Source organism: Anoplophora glabripennis, unplaced genomic scaffold (genome assembly GCF_000390285.2).
Source record: "Anoplophora glabripennis isolate ALB-LARVAE unplaced genomic scaffold, Agla_2.0 scaffold128, whole genome shotgun sequence".
NCBI lineage: Eukaryota > Metazoa > Arthropoda > Insecta > Coleoptera > Cerambycidae > Anoplophora > Anoplophora glabripennis.
Genome location: NW_019416289.1, coordinates 117321 through 137823, shown reverse-complemented (window position 1 = coordinate 137823; position 20503 = coordinate 117321).

Sequence of the window (20503 nt, the reverse complement as noted above, 5' to 3'; positions counted from 1 at the left end):
AAACACCATTTTTAAAATACCATTTTTAAAGTACCATTTTTTAAATGCCATTTTAAAAATACCATTTCCAAATATACCAATTTAAAAAATCGTATACCATTATATACCATTTTTAAAGAATTCTTATGAGCTTTAAAGAATACCTATGAGCTGCAATTGTATTTTATATACTTAACATTCAGTATAAGTTTTTCAGTGACTTTGTTATCAATCAGAGTGAAATATAAATTACTATCAACATCAGGGTACAGTTAATTTGGAACCCCGTTATCAATCTTGGTTGTAGGTGTATTGTTAATAAAAAATCGCTAAAATTGTCAGCAGTACCAATACCTGAAAAATTAATTCTATTAAATCCAGAACCAACAGAAGAACGCGTACTTACTAAAAAATTTTTAAATTTTCCAACATTTACGAGGAGTGGTTGTTAATGCATGATGTAAAAATTTTTTCTTTTGAAACTTCATAACGGGTGTTTCAGAAACATTTTCTCATTTTAGCCTTAAATAAATAAAAATGTGTGCAGACAACTGATTTTGTATTTGTATTCAGTTCATTATTCATTTAATTATTAAATATCAAGCATCGTCCATCGACCCATCAATGTTAAAAAGTCAAAGATTCCAGACAAAAGTTTTTATTTTGTAATTCCACGATAGTGACAGTGTAATTTATATATATATATATATAAGAATAGCGTGCCGATTACATTAAAAACGAGATTCTTAATTTTACTTTGCTTAATTTTTTAGTTTGTGCACAAACTAGTTCTACAATGAACCAAGAAAACAATGCATTTACTATTTCCGAACGTGTCGATATGGTGTTAGTGTATGGTGCAGCCGAAGAAAATGCGCTCGCGGTGACTAGGTTGTACCGGGAATGATGGCCACAACGTCACCCCCCATGTGCAAATACAATCCTACAGTGCGTTCAGCGACTTCGAGATATGGGAAGTGTTATTTCTCGAGGAGAAGGACGTGGTCAGCAAGTGAACCTTAATGTTGAAGATGCGGTGTGAAAATCTTGACGAAGACCCCACAATTAGTACTCAACGACTCGCACAGCAAGTAGGAACCTCTAGTCGTACTGTATTAAGGCAACACCCCTATCATCTGCAACCAGTTCAATAGATTTTACCCCCGGATTGTGATCAACGAATGCGTTTTTGCAGATGGGTTTTACGGCAATGTGCCAATCAAGTAGACTTTCCTGGTTATGTTTGTGTAACAGATAAGGCGACATTTACCCGTGATGAAGTGAATTTCCATAATATACACATACGGGCCGATGAAAATCCTGACGCGATTAGGGAAACTCATTTTCAACATCGGTTCTCGGTAAATGTTTGGGCTGGCACAATACGCGATGTACTTGTGGGTCCCTATTTCTATGAAAGACAACTAAATGGATCAACATATGCTGACTTATTGGAGAACCGGTTGCTTGAATTATTTGACGATGTGGCATTACAAGATGGGGCATGTTTTATCTTCAAGATGGGGCTTCTCTACACAGTACTCGAGAAGTAACGACACTTTTGAATGAAATGTAACCTCAGTGATGAATTGGACGCTTTGGTCCTGTGCCGTGGCCAACTCGGTCACCCGATCTAACTCTAATGGACTTTTATCGTTGGAGTCTCGTGAAGTAATTGGTTTACTCCAATTACTCCAATTATTACGGTGGAAGAATTGCGAAACCGTAAACTTGCAGCTGCTGACACAATTAGGGGAATACCTGGAATTTGGGAAAATGATAGCTAAAATTGGGTGCTTCGGTGCCACGCCTGTATCCGAGCTAATGGAAATCAATTTCAGCATTTTCTCTAGAAATGGTAAGTTTTATTTCATTTTGTTCCATATTTTAATTGATTAACGATTTTTTGCATAAAACTTTTAAATTTTTTAAATAAGCCATTTCGATGAGAAATACAATTCTCTACGAACTACAGCGAAATTTTGATTCGTTTTCGTGCTACAATTAAAAGGTGTATTTTGACCCCTATCTCCAATTTCCACCCTCTAATTTAATAGCACTCCGCGGTTTTTTCATCTAAAATGACCCTTTGAACGATTCATGCAATAAAATTGTTTGAACTTCATAGTTCCTTTTAACCTTGTTTTTTTTTATATAATCAATAGCCTAAGGGCGTTTTCACATATACCGACACCGACACCGGCACGACATCAGCACAACACCGATACCGACACAAAATTAGCGCCGACGCGAGTGGAGTAGCCTGTCACGTCACGATACCAATATATAGGCGAGTCTGAAAACATGACCATTTATTTATATGAGATTACGCATCCACCGGCATCGTTGTCGTTGTCGTGCTGGTGTCGTGTCGGCCAGTGTGAAAACGGCCTAAAGCCTCCACAATTTTTATTCGTTTATAAATACTTAATAAAATACCTAGATAGCTAATATTCTTCCGCCAATGTGACCCGTGAAAAAAATTAAAATTTTACCAGCAGTTGCTCTTGACAAATGCTTGCAAATTAACTGGGTTCACTTTGTCAACTTTACAAATTAAAAACTTTAAGTAAAACGACGCTAAACGTTTTCAGTATTGTTATAATTCCAGATAAGCGATCCATAAACAGGTTTTCCTTTTACAAATAAATTATACAGTAACTACGGTACATTAGTAAAACCTCTGAAAAGTCTAATTAAAGGGTACGCCAATATTTAATTAGTTTTTTATAGCTTAAATAAGTACTGTGTTTAACTTGAAAATTATATGAATTCCCCAATATCGATAAACTGAATATCGTTGGTTCCACCCGTTTATATTTGTAAAGTTCGCATGGCATTTTTTGAAATAACATCAGCACAGGGATAGGAATGTATTAAAGGACAAACACGCGAGAGCCTTTATCTCTAACCCTTTTTACATTTTATCTGCAATGCAATGATAAATTTTTTATCATGTCGCTTTTGCCTTTAAGCTTTGGCCTTCTGCGTCAAAGGATGAAGAATGGCCGGATCATTTTATCCGTCCTTATGATTTCCTATGCCTTATAAAATGCCTTCTTTTATTTCCGTGGGCTGCCCTTTGATCACGTAATGCATATTCCAAACGCTTAGTTTGATCTATTAAACATGATGTGGACGGTATTTTTAGATAGGAACGCGTTTTGGGACATTGATTGCGGATCTATATTTTACCATAGGGTCCGTACTTACAAAGGTATATGAAAAAGAACTACAGAGAGGAATATACGAGTAGACTGATTTTCTAATGTAAATCTTTTATCTACAATCATCTTATAATCGGACTTTTATCCACACATAAGAACCGTCTAAAATGATACGTTATTCACTAGTGGAATAAATTAACTTTATTTCACTAGTAGAATAATGAAAAAATAATAAATCAAATTTAATTTATTTAGTTATTAACATTAACATTTACATTTATAGTTTGTTAGATATAGACTCCTCAACACAACCTTCTACAACAGAGGAGCTCTTCCATCCACCATAGAGCTAAGATCAGCAGCTTTATTGGCATGTAAAAGGTAAAGAGACGTTACCTTAATCATTAAATATTTTTTATCGGAAGCCCCAGTCAAAAATTCTTCAATATGTGCTATTTCCAATACTACAACTTTCTTTTGCTTTGTATCCTCTCAAATCACTTTTCAAATAAGCAGTAAGGTTGTTATATTTTCCAGTATCTATATTTTTGTAGTGTAGCCTTCAACATCAAATACTTCAACCACTTCATGAAATTACATATTTTTTCTTCAAATTTAAAAAATACGATTGCATGACTTCTTCATTTATTGTCATTACTCTCCGTTTTTCCCTCCTATCGTTAAAATTGGTGAACACTTTTTCGTAATGTTCTCTGAATTTCGCTGGCAATAAATGGAAAATTGCTTTTTGAGCTTCTTCAAAAACAACCACAGGAACACAATTACTTTCTTGCATTTTTATCAAATTCAGATAGAACTGTTTATTAAATAATTGATAATAAAAAACGTACCATAGCATCCAGTAGGTATAACAAAACCTATCACGTTTCATTGAGTACTAATAAGAAGTATCAAGTCGTGCGAATATTTTTTTTATTAACTTCCAATAATTCTGACTCCACAAAAGTGATTGTGATGTGATTATGGATAAAACGTTGTACTGCATTCGTGTTTTAATAGCATTTTATCTATCTTAAGAATATTAAACGCTTGACCTACGTTCTCGCGTTTAAACATTCTTGCGTGGATAAAATGCTACCTGAAATACTTATACAATAAATAACTATTATTATATGAGAAACGTCAATAATAACAATATGGAACTTTACCTAATACATCTACATTGTAGCTTTCTATTTTACTTCTGTTCTATTTTACTGATTGCTTTATTTAACACTGCATTTTCTTTTCAGTTTAATGTTATCAAGAAGTGGCCATTGCTCTCGGAATGGTTCAGAGATTCCATCTTAGAATACACCTAGACGCGAGAACTACAACAAAATTTTCATCCAGAAAAATTCTTCATATTAAAACTTTTCCTAGAAAATACATGAAGAATGTTTTTCGTTATACTTAATTATTTTAAATTAGAAGTCAATTTTGTGGAAGAAATTGCATCTCTTTTGTTTTAGATAAATACATATTGTTTATTTAATTAATCCTTGTAGTTAAAGAAGTCTAAGATTAATTCAAGCTTTATAGGATTTTCGAGAGTATGAAAACGTATTTGGTAGCTTGCGTTCAAATTTAGACATTGAAGGATAAAGAAGTTACTAAAAAAAGGTATGGAAAATTAAATATATACTTTGTAGGGACGTTTTTTTGTTTAGAAATCTAGAGAATTTGTATCATTTACTGCATGAATAAATCTTCTTAAATTTATTTTAGGTATATTATTTTCCCTCAACTTAAGTACATCGGAACCTAGGTATAATGGAAAAAATGTTAAAGTATGCAAAAATGATATTCTTTCTAAAAATATTACAAAGTAATAATGCCTAGATTTTTTTTTACTTAAAAATACTATGTAGTTTTTCTAAAGTTACACCTTCGGTACAATAAATGTACCTACATATATCGATAATGTAAATTTACATTTTGGGTGAAATACACAAAAAGTGTAAAATTATATGCTTACTGCAAATTTGATGATTTCATTGTCCATTACCCACTGTGAAAATAACCAATGATCTAGTGTGTAATTTTACATAAAATTTTTACTTAGACATTTAAAAATATGAAGAGTGCTTCATTAACAGTGGTATACAAATTAATATCCTGAAACAAAATCCTGAAGTTAATTGAGCCAAACATAATTTAATCAAATGTCGCTGCTTTCCAATCTACAGGGTGTCAAAGTTGAAAAAGAAATTGAATATTGTCAATATTTTCAAGGGGTATGTTTTTCAAAGTGAAAAAGAACGCAACAATTTTAATTACACATTACATATACTTTACATAAGAACGTAAACAATGATGCAAAATTCTATACTTTTTATTACTTAATACCGTATTTTAGTGGAAGAAAGCCATTATATTAAACCTTTTGTTACCGCTGGAGTATTTAAATATACAGGGTGGCCAAATGAAAATGAAACAGAGCCATTTTCAGGAACTGCGTCAAGATTGTAGAAAAACGCTCAGACCCGTCGATTTTAGATTAAAGGGGGACATTCTTTGCTGGTATTTTTGACTCCGCCACTTTCACCCCCAAGCAAGGGTAAGCATCACCCCAAAATATTTAAATGGCATTGGGGGTTGAGTAATATTTCTTTTGAAAGCTCTTACAATTCTCTTTACAACAGACTTTAAATTTTATAATTCCGCCCAATACTTTGAAAAAAATTTACATTTTAAAATTTAAATTATGTTTAGTTGCTTACTTACTACTTAGTTGATTAAATGTTCAAACTGATGACCGCCCGCTTCCATACAAGAATAAAGATTTTGTTCGAAACGTTCGCGCACATTCCGAAGCATTTCCGGAGTGATTCGACGGCATTCGTCGACGATTCTTTGACGCAAATCTTCCAGCGACGCTGGCTGTGTTTTATAGATTTTACTTTTTAGGTATCCCCACAAAAAGAAATCAAGGGGCGATAAATCCGGTGATCGTGGAGGCCACTCAATGCTGCCTCTTCTCCCAATCCAATTCCGTAGAAAACGTTGGTCCAAATACTGACGGACAATTAACGCATAATGCGGAGGAGCACCGTCCTGTTGAAAAATCAAATGATCTTCATCATACTCTGGAACATTTTCAATAATATCAGTCAAGGCAGGGTCAATAGCGTCTTCCAGTAATTGCAAATACATTTGGCCAGTCAAATTACCAGGTAGAAAAAAAGGACCCACCAGCCGGTCACCGAAAATTCCAGCCCATACATTTAATTTTTCCGGTTGCTGTGTATGCACCTCGTGAAAAACTCTTGGGTTTGAATCGGACCAATAGCGGCAATTGTGACGATTTACCGTCCCGTTCAAGAAAAAACTGCATTCATCAGAAAAACAGATGTTAAAAAGGAACTGTGGATCGTTCCCTGCTCGCTCACTCATTATTTCGCAAAATTGCAAACGGCGGTCATAATCATCCTCATGAAGTTCCTGGACTAAATGTATTTTGTATGGATGGAATTTATTCTTCTTCAAAATGGTTTGTATGCTAGTTCGATTGATCCCAGACACAGATGCCAGCTGCCTCGTACTTAATGTAGGATCAAGATGAACTTGTCCCAAAACTGCAACTTCACTAGCTTCATTAACTATAGGTTTTTCAATTTCTCGTTTTTTATTGGCTACGTTCCCTGTCTCTTGAAATTTTTTTACTAACTCTAGAACATACTTCCTCCTGACATGTCGATCTTGATGTTGTTCATTAAATAGCTGAGCTGTTCTATTCGCACATTTATTGTTCATAAAGTAAAGCGAAATGATATCTACCCTTTCCGCAATGGAATAAACCATAGTGTTTAATTTTCAAAAACACAATTAAATAAACTACCAACCAACGCTTCCAAATAATACTAGAAAATAATTTGGAATCCACTAATTTTACGTTCATTGTGTGTGTATAGCATTCATTTCTGTTTTTTACAATTTTGTTTTTTTTTACGAAAGTGATAACAAATCGCCAAAAACCAATGTAACGCAAGAAATACTAAATTTATACCATTGGCGTACTTAACTCGAATGACTGACATTTTTACCGTTACTAATTGTTTGTACATAAGTTTCAACTTTAAAATCAAAATTCTTAATAAGTATTGGGCGGAATTATAAAATTTAAAGTCTGTTGTAAAGAGAATTGTAAGAGCTTTCAAAAGAAATATTACTCAACTCTCAATGCCATTTAAATATTTTGGGGTGATGCTTACTCTTGCTTGGGGGTGAAAGTGGCGGAGTCAGAAATACCAGCAAAGAATGTCCCCCTTTAATCTAAAATCGACGGGTTTGAGTGTTTTTCTACAATTTTGACGCAGTTCCTGAAAATGGCTGTTTCGTTTTCATTTGGACACCCTGTATATGTCATAATTCAATATCTGATGAAATCGGCATATACCTAAAAATCAGATTTATAAACTATTTTAATTCTTCTATTCAACTAAATTTAACATTAAATTAATCTCGAAACTATACCTCAATACCTATTTAAATATATTTTCCATAGTTATTAAAAGCATCGAGCTCTTAAACCGTCAGTTACTCTGTATTTTGCAGCAACAGATGAAAGATTTACCAACGAAAATAGCATTTGTAAATGTCAATTAAATTAAATCTTATTTAACGTTATTCTTTATTAACATTTTTTTTTATTGTAAAATAATACCTTCACCCTATTCTAAACAAAGAAGGTATATTTCAAACAAGGTTTTTAATGCACTATTACCCACTAAATTGATAGTTTAACGTTCAATATTAATTTTCCCCCTTGGCTTATACGTATAAATTTTCAGATTTTTGGAAAGTACCTACTACAAATCAAGACTTCTTGTGGATCGTAAAATTCTCCATTCTTGAGGGAATTTTTATATTTATATAGTAGGTATAGTATTTTTTCCTTAACGCAATATTTAAAGATCAGTTTAATAAATTTAATAGTGCATAAGTATCCACAAGGTCCATGGCAACCCTGACTTTATCTACTGTGGAGAGATAATAAATAAACCAAAATATTCTCAAAAATAAATACAAAACATGCACCTAACACAGTAATTACGGAAAGAAGAGAATTCCGAAAAGCGGCAAATATACAGGATGTTTCATTTTAAAAAACAAATGTTTGCTTTATATATTCGAATGTATTAGTCAATTGTTTCTCTGAAATCGCAACAAAATACTAAAATTTTGATTTTTAGGTACTGTAGCATACAAATAGAATGTTCACATAATAGGTAACCTTGAGAAACCCTGTAATGTACAAAAAGTATGTTTATGTAATCTGTAACGTTAAGATATGTTTCGAGAATAATTATAAAGTTAGTTGGTACTAGACTGTTGTACAAGATACACCAATAAAGTGACTGTTTATTATTTCGAGTTTAATTTCACAAAGTGAAGGATATTACAGGTACCATTTTTTCCTAGATGGATGCAAAAAGGTAAGGGTGGTAGAATATTATGTGAGTAACCTCGAACAAAATTTGTAAGTATTTTTAAATTGAGTTAAGCGATAAAAAAATTCATTTCATTTTCATCTCAAAAGTCATTCTTTGTCATATGCCGTGAGCAAATCTTTATAGTATATTTATACAATGTGATAAAGAATGCGTTTATTTTTTCCAAAATGGTTAAATTTTTGACCCCCAGTTAGTATACCAGTCTCACTTACAAGTACGTATAATCATTTCTTTTTTAAGTTGTTGAATAAAAAAAATAGATTATATTTACTCCATCAAACATTTCCAAATCAGCGCATAATGTTTGAAATTCTCTTAACTAAATTTACTACATGTTGCACCTTTTATATTGAGTTATTTTTTATGTCTATCGCCTCAAGAATCATTTACTAAATTGTGTTACATTCTTAATAGAACATCCTGTATATTTGTTTAAATATCAACAATACTAATTTATTTTATACGTACAAACGTAGTTAAACATTTTTATTAAAGTAAGATGTGCTTTTGTATTTCAAGTTAAATTTAAAAAAATGCATTCATACAGTTAGAGTAGACCCATAGAAATACACACAAAAAATATGGGTTTATGAAGTCAAGTTAAAATGTGTTCATTAAGTAGGTGAGTAGATATTCTTAATAAATAAATGATGAATAAGTTATATTATCACAATAATGCTGCTTTCATTGTCATTTCAATAATATGAAATATGAACTCATTTAAAATATTTAAAACTAATTTAATTATATTCGCTTTTGCTTTAATATAACACGCTGGCTTTTATTTTGTTTTTATTTATGCAATAAATATCAGTGCTACATAGATATAAAAATTATTAGATATTAACTTTTACATATTTGGAATTGTTATTGCATGCAAAATGTGCAAATAAAGAATACGAACATTGCAAAATTATGCATTTTAGTATATTATTATGTAATTTGAAGTACTTCTTGTGACATATATTGTTACTTTTGAAATTATAATAATACTTTAAAATGTATTAATCCTAATAGTTTTCACATTTTTATTATTCCTGAAGTAAATATACAGTGTGTCCCAAAATGATGGAACAAAATCCATATTTTTTTTACTTTTTGTGTTTCACTTTGTTTTTTTTTTCAGAAAAAAAAGGTTTAAAGTAAGTAGAAAAAGATTAATAAAGAATAGGTACGTTATTTAAAGTACAGAAGAGACTATGATTGTTTGAAATAGTCGGCATTGCGACAAAAAAGACAATTTTGAACATTTTTTTGACAACTATGAAAAAAAGTATAACCTTAGATCGCTGAATTCGTCTTTATACTAAAATATAGAGCGTCTTATTAAAAAAATGTCGGATGTTATAGGTCGGTCAAACATGGCTCAGAAAATAGAAGAGAAAAGTGATAATTTCTATTTACGAATTGACCTGTTTCAGCGATTTTTAAAATTTCAAATGAAAAAAATATGAATTTTGTTCCATCATTGTATATTATGCGACAGCCCACTTTAACTTAATCAACTGAGTTACGTGTTTTAAAGAGTTGTTGTTGAAAAATAGTAGCAAATAATAAAACTGATGATTAGTTGTAGTGATTTTTGTAGAAAAGTTATATTTTTATTATAAAATAAGTAGAATGTTCTGTGAATGTAGGTTTAATGCTGAGACTCGAATGTTTGATACCATTTTAGTATGTAGATATTACCTTTCTTGCTTGTGAAACATGAGTATTATAACAATCATTTTTATTTCAACAACAAATTAGAAACATTAAGACACATATAAACTTTGATGTGGTTTCCAAGTTACGCTAATTAATACATCACAGAGTTGTTAAACGTTTGATTACAGCAACCAAAGCAAACGGTATCTTATTTCCACAAGTTCTGTATAGCTTGGAGAACGCAAATAAAATAATGAACTACGTAGAAGCTTGCCAACATATTTGTTATTAAAATCTTTACTTAGATTGACTAGACTTGGGTATTGACTTTGCTCCAAAATCGGACCATAATTCCTATAAAGATAATGGACAATATTTTTATTAGAGCAATTTATAATTTGGCAAATACTGATTTTGTCAGAGTTCCAGCCGCCGAGCACATTGGAGCAATTTCCATAAAACAGTAGTTATTTACATAATATGCACTCTGGTAAAACTAAATAACGATTAACTTCAGATAACGACAAAGATCGCTGCAATAAATAAATGTATGTAGACTATCTAGTTAAATATTAAAAATAAAAATAAATCATACTACTGCTGCAAAAAATAGTTTGTAAAAGGAAAAAGTGGACTAGAAAAGGTTTAATGGAATCAATAAATACCAGATGACATTATATCATAGATCAAATGATTCTTAAAAAGACAATATACACGATCTGTTCAGAAAAAAACGAACTTTTTGAATTACGCACTAATAGAGACATTTAGTAATATGCGGTTGGCATCATTGCGATGCACATAACCTACTCTATAACCACATTTTCTTGAATTGTTGATATTTCATTTAGTTATTGGGATATTGTTATCTGAGTGCAACGTGTTTAAGTGTTAGTGACGATTTTTGAAATGTGCTATTTTCTGGAACGATGCAACGTAAAATTCTGTATGAAACTTCCGGAGATGATGCTCCGAGTCATACATAATGTTACGAATGGTTTTTACGATTTAAAAGTGGTCGTCAGTCAATTGAAGATGATCCTCGATCAGGAAGGCCTTTAACTTCACTGATAACTCCCACCTTCAGAAAGTCAAATATCTGGTAGGTGTAAATCCCCAATTGTCTATCAGAAAAATTGCAGAAGAGGTTAGCATCTCAATTGGATTATGCCATCAAATTTTGACTGAAAAATTGAACATGTATCGAGTTGCAGCAAAATTGGTTCCTCGTTTAATGACCAAACAACAGAAAGAAAATCATGTGGACCTTAGTCAAACATTCAAACGACATTGATGCAAATGTTCAATCATTATTATATTGGCAAAGGATCTCCACGCACCAAGAGAGCACGTTAGTCTCGATCCAATGTCAAAGTGATGCTCACTGCTTTTTTCGACTTTAATGGAATTGTGCAATTTGCCTCAAAGTGAAACAGTGAACCGTGTGTACTCTCAAGCCGTTTTTTAACGGTTTCGTGAAAAAATCCGCAAAAGGATACTGGAGTTGTGGCGAGACAACTCATGGTTCTTGCACCATGATAATGCGCCCGCACACTCACCTTTGTCCATTCGTCAGCTCTGTGCCAAAAATCAGATTACTGTCCCCCCTCTCCCACCTTATTCGCCAGACCTGTCTCCATGCGATTTTTTTTTATTTCCGAAATTAAATCAGTGCTGAAGTGACACCAAAGCAAATTTGTCACAAGCTTTGAAGGCTATTTCTAATGAAGTTATCCAGGACTGCTTCGCAAAATGGAAACACCGCTGAGAAAAGTGTGTGAACAGGGGAGGGGAGTGCTTTGAAGGAGACAAGGATACTTATATGAAATTAATAATAAATATTACAAAAATAAAGTTCGATTATTTTATGAAGAGATCTCGTACATATTACAGAAATCATTTAACAAAAATGAAGAAGACTCAAAAAGACAAAAAATAATTTTACATATTTTATGAAGAATATATGAGCCTAGATAATATGAAAAAAACATCGCAAGTTGTGAACGATAAGAAAGGAATATTACATAAAAAATAAGGTAAATAAAAAGTGATAAAAAGAAAGTGTCACAGATAAGTTAAATATATGGTGTATATAAATTTGGAAAAAATATCTGAGGAGTAAATAAAGCGATATGCGAAAATTCGATTAGTAGAAATATTTTTTACATATAGAATATTTTCTTAACCTCAATAATACGACAGAAACATTTTTGGAACTGCTAACTCTACCGATAGCTCTGCAAAAAATAAGAATCTAGAAAAATGAATGACTTTACTTCAACAGTTGCTCACTAATAATTTTCATAGTAAAAACAAGCTTTTTCGTAATGTAAACTAAACAGATGATTATTGTTATGAGTACTGATGTTATTGAACTAGGAACAATTTTTCTATTCAGTAGGTACAAAAAAACAGAACAAAAAACGGAACAAAGAATTCACTCCATTTACGACCGCAAATATTCACCTCTTTTTATGTAATATGTAACTCTGATACGATTCCAAAAGTTCTCAATACGAATGAGATTTTGATTATTCAAAACACTTACTCTCTGCTTACCATTAAATTAAAAATCCATCCCATGTGCAAAAAACCTTGCAGGTATAATACATACACGATAAATTTATCAATATAGGTAAGATACTACATAAAATAAACCGATATGAAAGTTACGATAAAAAAGAAATGTAACCAGTAATCTATATCTATCCATGTGCAATTGATGAAAATAAAGATTACGTTAAAAATTTGTTGTTCAATTTTTAACTCATTCAATAAAAAACATTTCTCTTTTATGGTACGTGTCCAAATTTATTTAAAATAAGTATTGTTTAAATATTTTACAAAAATGAAAGTACTACCACTAATCTGTAGATCCAATACCTATAATATTTTTTTTTTAATATCATACCACCTGAAACACATTTTGAATTTAGTGAACGTCAAGTTTATTGAAAATGCCATACAAATAATTATAAAACAAAGATAGAGGATCCCTAACAATTCAACTTTCCTTAAGTCTTTTATTTTAAACTTCAACACTATGCCTAAGCCAATCTATGTTATTAAATAATCTGGAAGAGATATGTATCACAGGTATGCTCTAAATTTATTTTGCCATTATCTGACAGACTGAGAATTTAAGGAACCTGGTGGAACTATATTAGAAGTACCTTTATTCAGAGTTTATTTATAACTTGTTACAAAATTTTACTTTATTTTAATGGTATTAAGTTAGTTATAATACATTTTACAATAATCCTTAAAATTCTTTAAAATTATTAGTTATGGAACAATTGAAAGCTTCGCAGATAATACTGTAATTTTTTATTCGTAATTGTATAAAATCGATTATTTTAATTGTGAATATATTGTACAAACGGGTTGTATGCTCAAAGGTAGATTCGCATCTCACAAAAGTGATTGTAATTTAAAAAAAACTTGATGTGTACTTTCTGAAAATAACTTAAGGACAGGTCATAAAATGAATTTTAATGATGTCACAGATTTGAAAAAACTAATTATAATAAACGAATTTTTCTCGAGATGGTTCATATCAATGATTTTCCTAATGCTTTGCTGCTTTGATGAAAATGTCTGATATGAATAATCTTAGTAAGTATTTATACAGTTTTATTACATTTTGATAAACATAGAAGTTTGCCTATCTTGTAATTTTCAAATTTATAGTGATTTACCGCCTCCGTTTTCAGCTGTTATTATAGTTGAAAGTGCTAAATATTGTTATTTAAATTAAACGATGTTAGAAAGAACAAACCACGGTTACAAATAGAGGGAATTGACCTAAACAAGTTAGGCTCCAAAGTTAGAACCATATCCCTTGCTTTAATAATAATCAAACTAAGCTGATATAAAACATTTTGTTATAAATTGGTACAATTAATTATATCTACCTACCAGAACGCTACTATTCAAATATCAGTTGCCATAGTGCCGTTTTGGTAGTAGGGTAATTGCTTGACATAACTTTACGACCAATTTAGTTTTATTGATGTAATAAAATGGCCTAGGTCTAGCCCATCGTCCACAAGAAATCAAGTCGGCCATAAAATATTATACAGCAAAACAGAAATTAACTTTTAGGACTTCCATTACACTTTTCCTGACATAAAAACCATTTCTGTACTTCCTACGTCCTCATGTTGTCCTCAAGTAGATATGTGATTTTTAAGAAGAAAAAATTTGACGCCTATACAACTAAATTATTAATGATTCGCTTTATATATACCTACATTACTCTTTAATAATCCCTATTTCCGAAAAGCTAATTTCTAACTTACGGGAATATACACAAATTATCGAGTCTTCCATTAAAAATGTTCCTTTTAAATCGCGCGCCATTTCTTACTTGTGACAGACAGATCAGCCATATATGGCATAGTGTTATGTTTGAGCAAGTAAGAGAAACTCGCTACAAGTATGGTAAAAATTTCGCGGAGACAGTTCGAAAAATCCGTAGCAGGTTTGGTTGCAGAAATGAGCCTTCTAGTTCAGCAGTTGTAAATTTCGTGACTAAATTTGAGTGTACAGGGCAGATAACCGATGGTGAGAACCCTACTCGTGATCGTTTAGTCAAGTCAAACGAAATCATTGCTGTCGTGTGATCTTTTCAAGATAATCGTTTTTAGCGATGAGGCCCATTTCCACTGACAAGGTTACGTCAATAAGCAAAATTGTCGCATCTGGGGCACCAAAAACCCGGCAGCGATTTTCAGGCAACCTTTTCATCTACCACGAATGCGGTTTTTGGGAGTCACAGCATCAAAGTTACCGCTACTGTCAATGGATTGCGATGTCGAAACATGCTGACTGATTTTTTTGGGTTTACGATTGGAGACCTGAATCTGAAAGACGTTTACTGTCAGCAGAATGGGGCTACATGTCATACAAGCCGTGAGGCGATAGCCTTACTGCGTAAGCAATTCCATGGGCGTGTCATTTCGCATCACGTATACTTCATTTAACCGTATAAGTTATGTGACATGACAGATTGGATTTTTTCTGCTAACGCTTTGGAAACGACTGAAGCTGTCCTGCTCAATATCTGAACTGTAATTGGCGAAATAGATCCGCAATTATGCGGAAAATGTATGGTTTAAAAAGAATTAGGAATTTGCAACAGAAGCAGAGGTGGCCATTGGAAGAATATCTTCCGTCTTTAACCGCATGGTCTGTACTTTGGGCAGAAATAAAAATATCACCATTAAAAATAAAAATTTCTTGTTTTCTTATACATTTAAAATGAACAGTATCGGCTGGTACGGGAGGCCTCTGAGGCGGTACGAAAAATAAAATGTTAAAAACTTAGCCTTATAAAATACGTTAAAGAGAAAATGTTAAATTTGTAACGTACAGTCAATTTGGTAAAATACTTTTTTTTCGTCTTTAAAATCCTATGAAACTAGACATCGCACGTCAAAAAATATTATTAATAGGTAGATTTCAACATATTTTATCATAATTCATTATTTTTCACTCAAACGCAATTTTGCAGCCAGGAAAATTAAAAAAATCCTTAGTTACAAAATTAATTTTGCCCTTTAATTAAAAAAAAACGTTAAAGTTCGTCAATAAACAATGGAGTTATAGACAAAAAAAAAGGATTTTGCCATTTTTCTGTACGACGAAAAGGAACAAAGATACAAGAAAAAAACGCAATTTTTCATTAAAATTACAGTTTTTATTGTCAATAACTAATACTGCACAACGATTTAAGAGATTTAAGACTACGGGTACAGTATATCTTCATGTATACCCTTTGAACTACTTATAAAACAAAAATTAGTCACTTCAAAGCATAAAACGCGAAATGGCCTTTTCACCCTAATTTTCCTGGCCTATTACAACTTCCTTTAATATCAATAAAATCGTTATACACTTTAATTATATCAATCTGCCAGATTGGAATGAATCCTTTTTCATGTGAAAATTACAAATTACCATCTTCTCCATCAGTTCAAATGGAAGTTTATCCAACATATGGATTTTCAAGAAATCATTTTATAACGTTTGCCTGCACTTAAACCCGAAAGTCTCACAAGCTGGATTTCTAGAAATGTGCGGTATATTTTTATTACAAACCGAAATTGGTTTTATTTGAAAATTTTCTGCTACCGATTGGTGCTATTTTATTACCGGCCAATAAATCCAACGCTAGTAAAACTTCTTGCTAGTGAACATGAAAAGAAGCTTAATTTTTGGTACATTTCTAAGACTATTATAAAAAAAGTGTTTAGAAAAAGAATGACTGCCTCAAAGACAATTACATCCTAGAGATAGTTGAGATCAAATAATAAAAGAAGTATTTACTAATAAAAATATATTAGACAGTACGTTTCTCTATTTCTCTATTTTGCATCCTACCTATAGTCGTTATTTTTTGGAATAGAACTGGAAAATTTTAAAAATAGTTGACCAAACTCATGAAAATCGAAGATTTTAATATAATCTGAGCTTTTTAAATAGAACAATATATACGGGTGTTATTATCAAAATCTCCAACTTGATGTACAAAAGTTCGATTAAGGAAAATAGGCATAATATTGCGTGCATAGAATACCATAAAATACAATGTTTATGACTATTTTCAACTTGTTTATGCTTAATTCTAAAAAATAATTAGCGTTGTAATAAATTTAAAATTCGATAAAATTCATATCGAGCAATGTGACAACAGCGCGGCGATTAACACGAGGTACTAACCTGTCCAGCAATACGCAATTCAGTTGGTGTTGGTATCTGGAATTGGACCGTGGAATGTTGCGTACCACTATTTCATTTTCTTGAGGTATTTTCCAGCGAATGCGCGAAAATTGGATTCGATGGTGTCGTGCGTGCATCAAAAATGGTGGTGGACATTTTGAGCATATAGTTTGTTTTGTACTTGCGCGTTTAATTATTTTTAATACGTATGATTATTTGGATGACGTGAATCTTTGGGTACTTTAATTACACACTTTTCAAATTCATTAAATTCAATAAATTTCAATTTCCATTCAATTGTCAATAAAAATCAATTGATTAAAAGTTAGGTTCCTGTTTCAAGAGATTCATAATTACTAAAATTCGCGCTAACATTTAAGCACAGCACAATCTTCGTACTACAAAATCGATATAGTTTATTTTATTTATTTAAAAACTGGAAAACAATTGTCTTGAAACTAAAGGTTTCACAATAATAGTTTACATTTTTTCCGTAGGACAAGTCTGCCGCGTGTAGCGCTGTTGTCACGTTGTGATGAAACTCTTCATTAATATTCGCTGTATTTTGAAAACTGTTAATCTTACACCCGTATAATATACAACTTTTTTGTTCATTTATGATTACTCTATCTCATGCTGAAGTTATGGCAGCTATACTTCTTACACCCTGTATTTGCATTTACAATGATATAAGATTTGATGGGCATGTCTCTAATTGTAAGTTCTATCGGTTTCTCTGTACTCTGAAATTAATAAAATACCTAACATTTTGCCACTGCCACGTGACTCTTGATTATAATTTTATAACCGATCTGACAACATTAAAATAGATGCGTCTGATTTCCACCACCATCATCGGAATTCTTCCATTTACAACCTCCAATATTTTTTCCGTTCCTCCGTTCGTCGTCGTAATTGAGGTCAACGATCGATATAAATCAAAAACGCCGTAAAATTTATTAGTGTAAGTTACCGAAATATTGGACGGTGTGCCACAAATTGGCCAGATTAAATTGTTTTATAACCGGCGTTTACAGGCACGTTTGAGTTAAGTTTATTACGGCTCTCAACAAGCCGGAAAACCGACCGCGATCACAGGGAGTTTTATTTGTAGGTATAATCCTGTTATTCTATTATTTATTGCTTAATTTATAGTTTTATTAGAATGTAGAGATTTATTCCTAATTTAACAAAGGTGTCTGTAGGCATTCGGAATTGATGTAGAGAATTATCTTTAGGGGGCAATAAATTATATTAAAAAAGACACCGATGTGTAGGAAAATTTGGAAGAAAAAGTTAAAACGAAAATCATAATGGGAAATTATCACTAGAGTGTGAAGTGTCTGCTAAATGTTATATATGATGCCACTTAAATTTTATTTTCAATTAAGGAAAAAACTATAAAATATATAATATATAATTTTAATATTCATCCATTAACTCAGACATTCATTGGTTGGTATAAACTTGTTGTTTAATTATTTATGACCCGAATTTCTGGATTATACCTATATTGGAACAGATTGATTTCCAGTAAGTGTGAGTAACAGATTTATAACATTTGAAAGAATTTGTAAACTATACAGATATTAGTGATGTAAGCAGCTATAAAGATTTATGATTAGAGCTGTCGTAATTTACCGCGCAAAAAAACATCAACATAAAATAAAGAGAACAACGATTATAAGATTTATGTCATTGTATCATTGTGAAACACGTAAATTGTTTTACGCATCGTTACCATCGGTTCTACAATCTGGATGGGATCCGTTATAGATCGCATCATCAGGTACGTTTCTACCCTTTTTGCAACGGAACTTATTCGTTCGAAAAAGAGACTATATCTCCATATAAACGTGTAGATGGTTATACGTAGACAGATGAAAACTTCTTTGAAGATCTTTAATAACCTCAAGATCAACTCGGTGACCCCGAAAACACTTCAATACACTTTTTAAATTTTTTTACACAACTGTTTCTAAATTTAACCTTCAAATCACATTGGACCTGACGTGATGGAGCTTAAATAATCTTGGATTCAGGTTCAGTGACCTCAAAAATATTCAGACGAATTTTTTCAGATTTTTCAGACTAATTTTAACTTTTCTATCCAAAATACTTCATGAATGACCTTGAAATGGCCTTGAATGATCTCTAGGGTGTATCGTAGGGGTAAACAAACCTCGGATTCGGGTTCAGTGAACTCTAAAACATAAGCATGAATTTTTTCAGATTTTTTGGAGGTCATTTCTTGATTTGACCTTCAAATCACCTTGAACCTGATTTGATGGAGCTTAACCGACCTCGGACTCGTGATCAGCGACCCAAAAAAACCCTATATACCATAGTCACTTCTGACTATTGTCCCTAGATCAAATGTTGACCTGTGAATTAAATAATCTACTTCCAAGCTGGTCAAACATGGTAATTTCCACTCGGGGTTGTATTTATTCCGGTAGAAATGAAACGTTTTACTATTTACTGTATCAAATGGTAGGGCACATGGAACATGCAATCAGTATGAAGATTAAATCACATAAATTGAATCTTTTGGTTTCCGCCAGTTTTTTTGTATGTGTTGTGCACGTTTAATACTTATTACTTTATGTTTATTAATATTTATTTTAAACGTTTTTATACATATACAAGTATGTATGAACTGAATTACATTATTGTTTACATTTTTTTAGTAAAAGAAAGTATTGTTCGTTATTTAACTTTCCTTATGATCCACATGCACCTGAAATTTTACTACTGATAATGCTGTGATGCTGACCTGAGTATATAATCTATTACTCCTTGCTTTTTTTATTAATTTTATATAAAAAAAAATCGAAAATCCAGCATTTGACGAAAGGAGCACCTTAAATAGGTATTTTTAGTACTCGTTATTTTCCTTTACTTTCATAAAATTCTTTTCTATTCCAAAAAATATATCTCTGTTTTATTTTCCACTTGCATAGTTTTAATATGTTAATAATTTTATAGCTACTTAACGGTAAATTTGTTTTTTTTTAATCAATGTAGTATGAATTGTTTGTTGTTTTTTAGCACTAAATACGCTAGATATAATTACACACAATTAGGTATACATCAACAGATAACTAAAATCGTAAAAGAAATCGTTGGATCACAGGGAAATCGGCAACTAAACCTACAACTAGGCAGCTCGCGTGGTTAAGTAACGGCGCCAATGGCTAGCGGACCGATTGTGACAGCCCTATTTATGATCCACCGGAAGAAAGATTGTCAATATTAACATAATTGGTATATTAGTTTAATTAAGTTAATTAACGAAGGTAATTAACGAAAATCAAAATGTGTCGCAGAGATGAATATCTACACAAATATGATAAAATATAATTAGCTGTAGAAAAAAGGTAATTTGTTGCTTTCATTCTCATGTATTTTTAAAACAAACGTAAAATAGTCAAAAGAAAATCGAATCTACACCTACAGAATACAAAAACTAACATTTGTTTAAAACAAGTAAGTTTGAATCAATATAAAAGTCTGATGTCTCTTATTCAC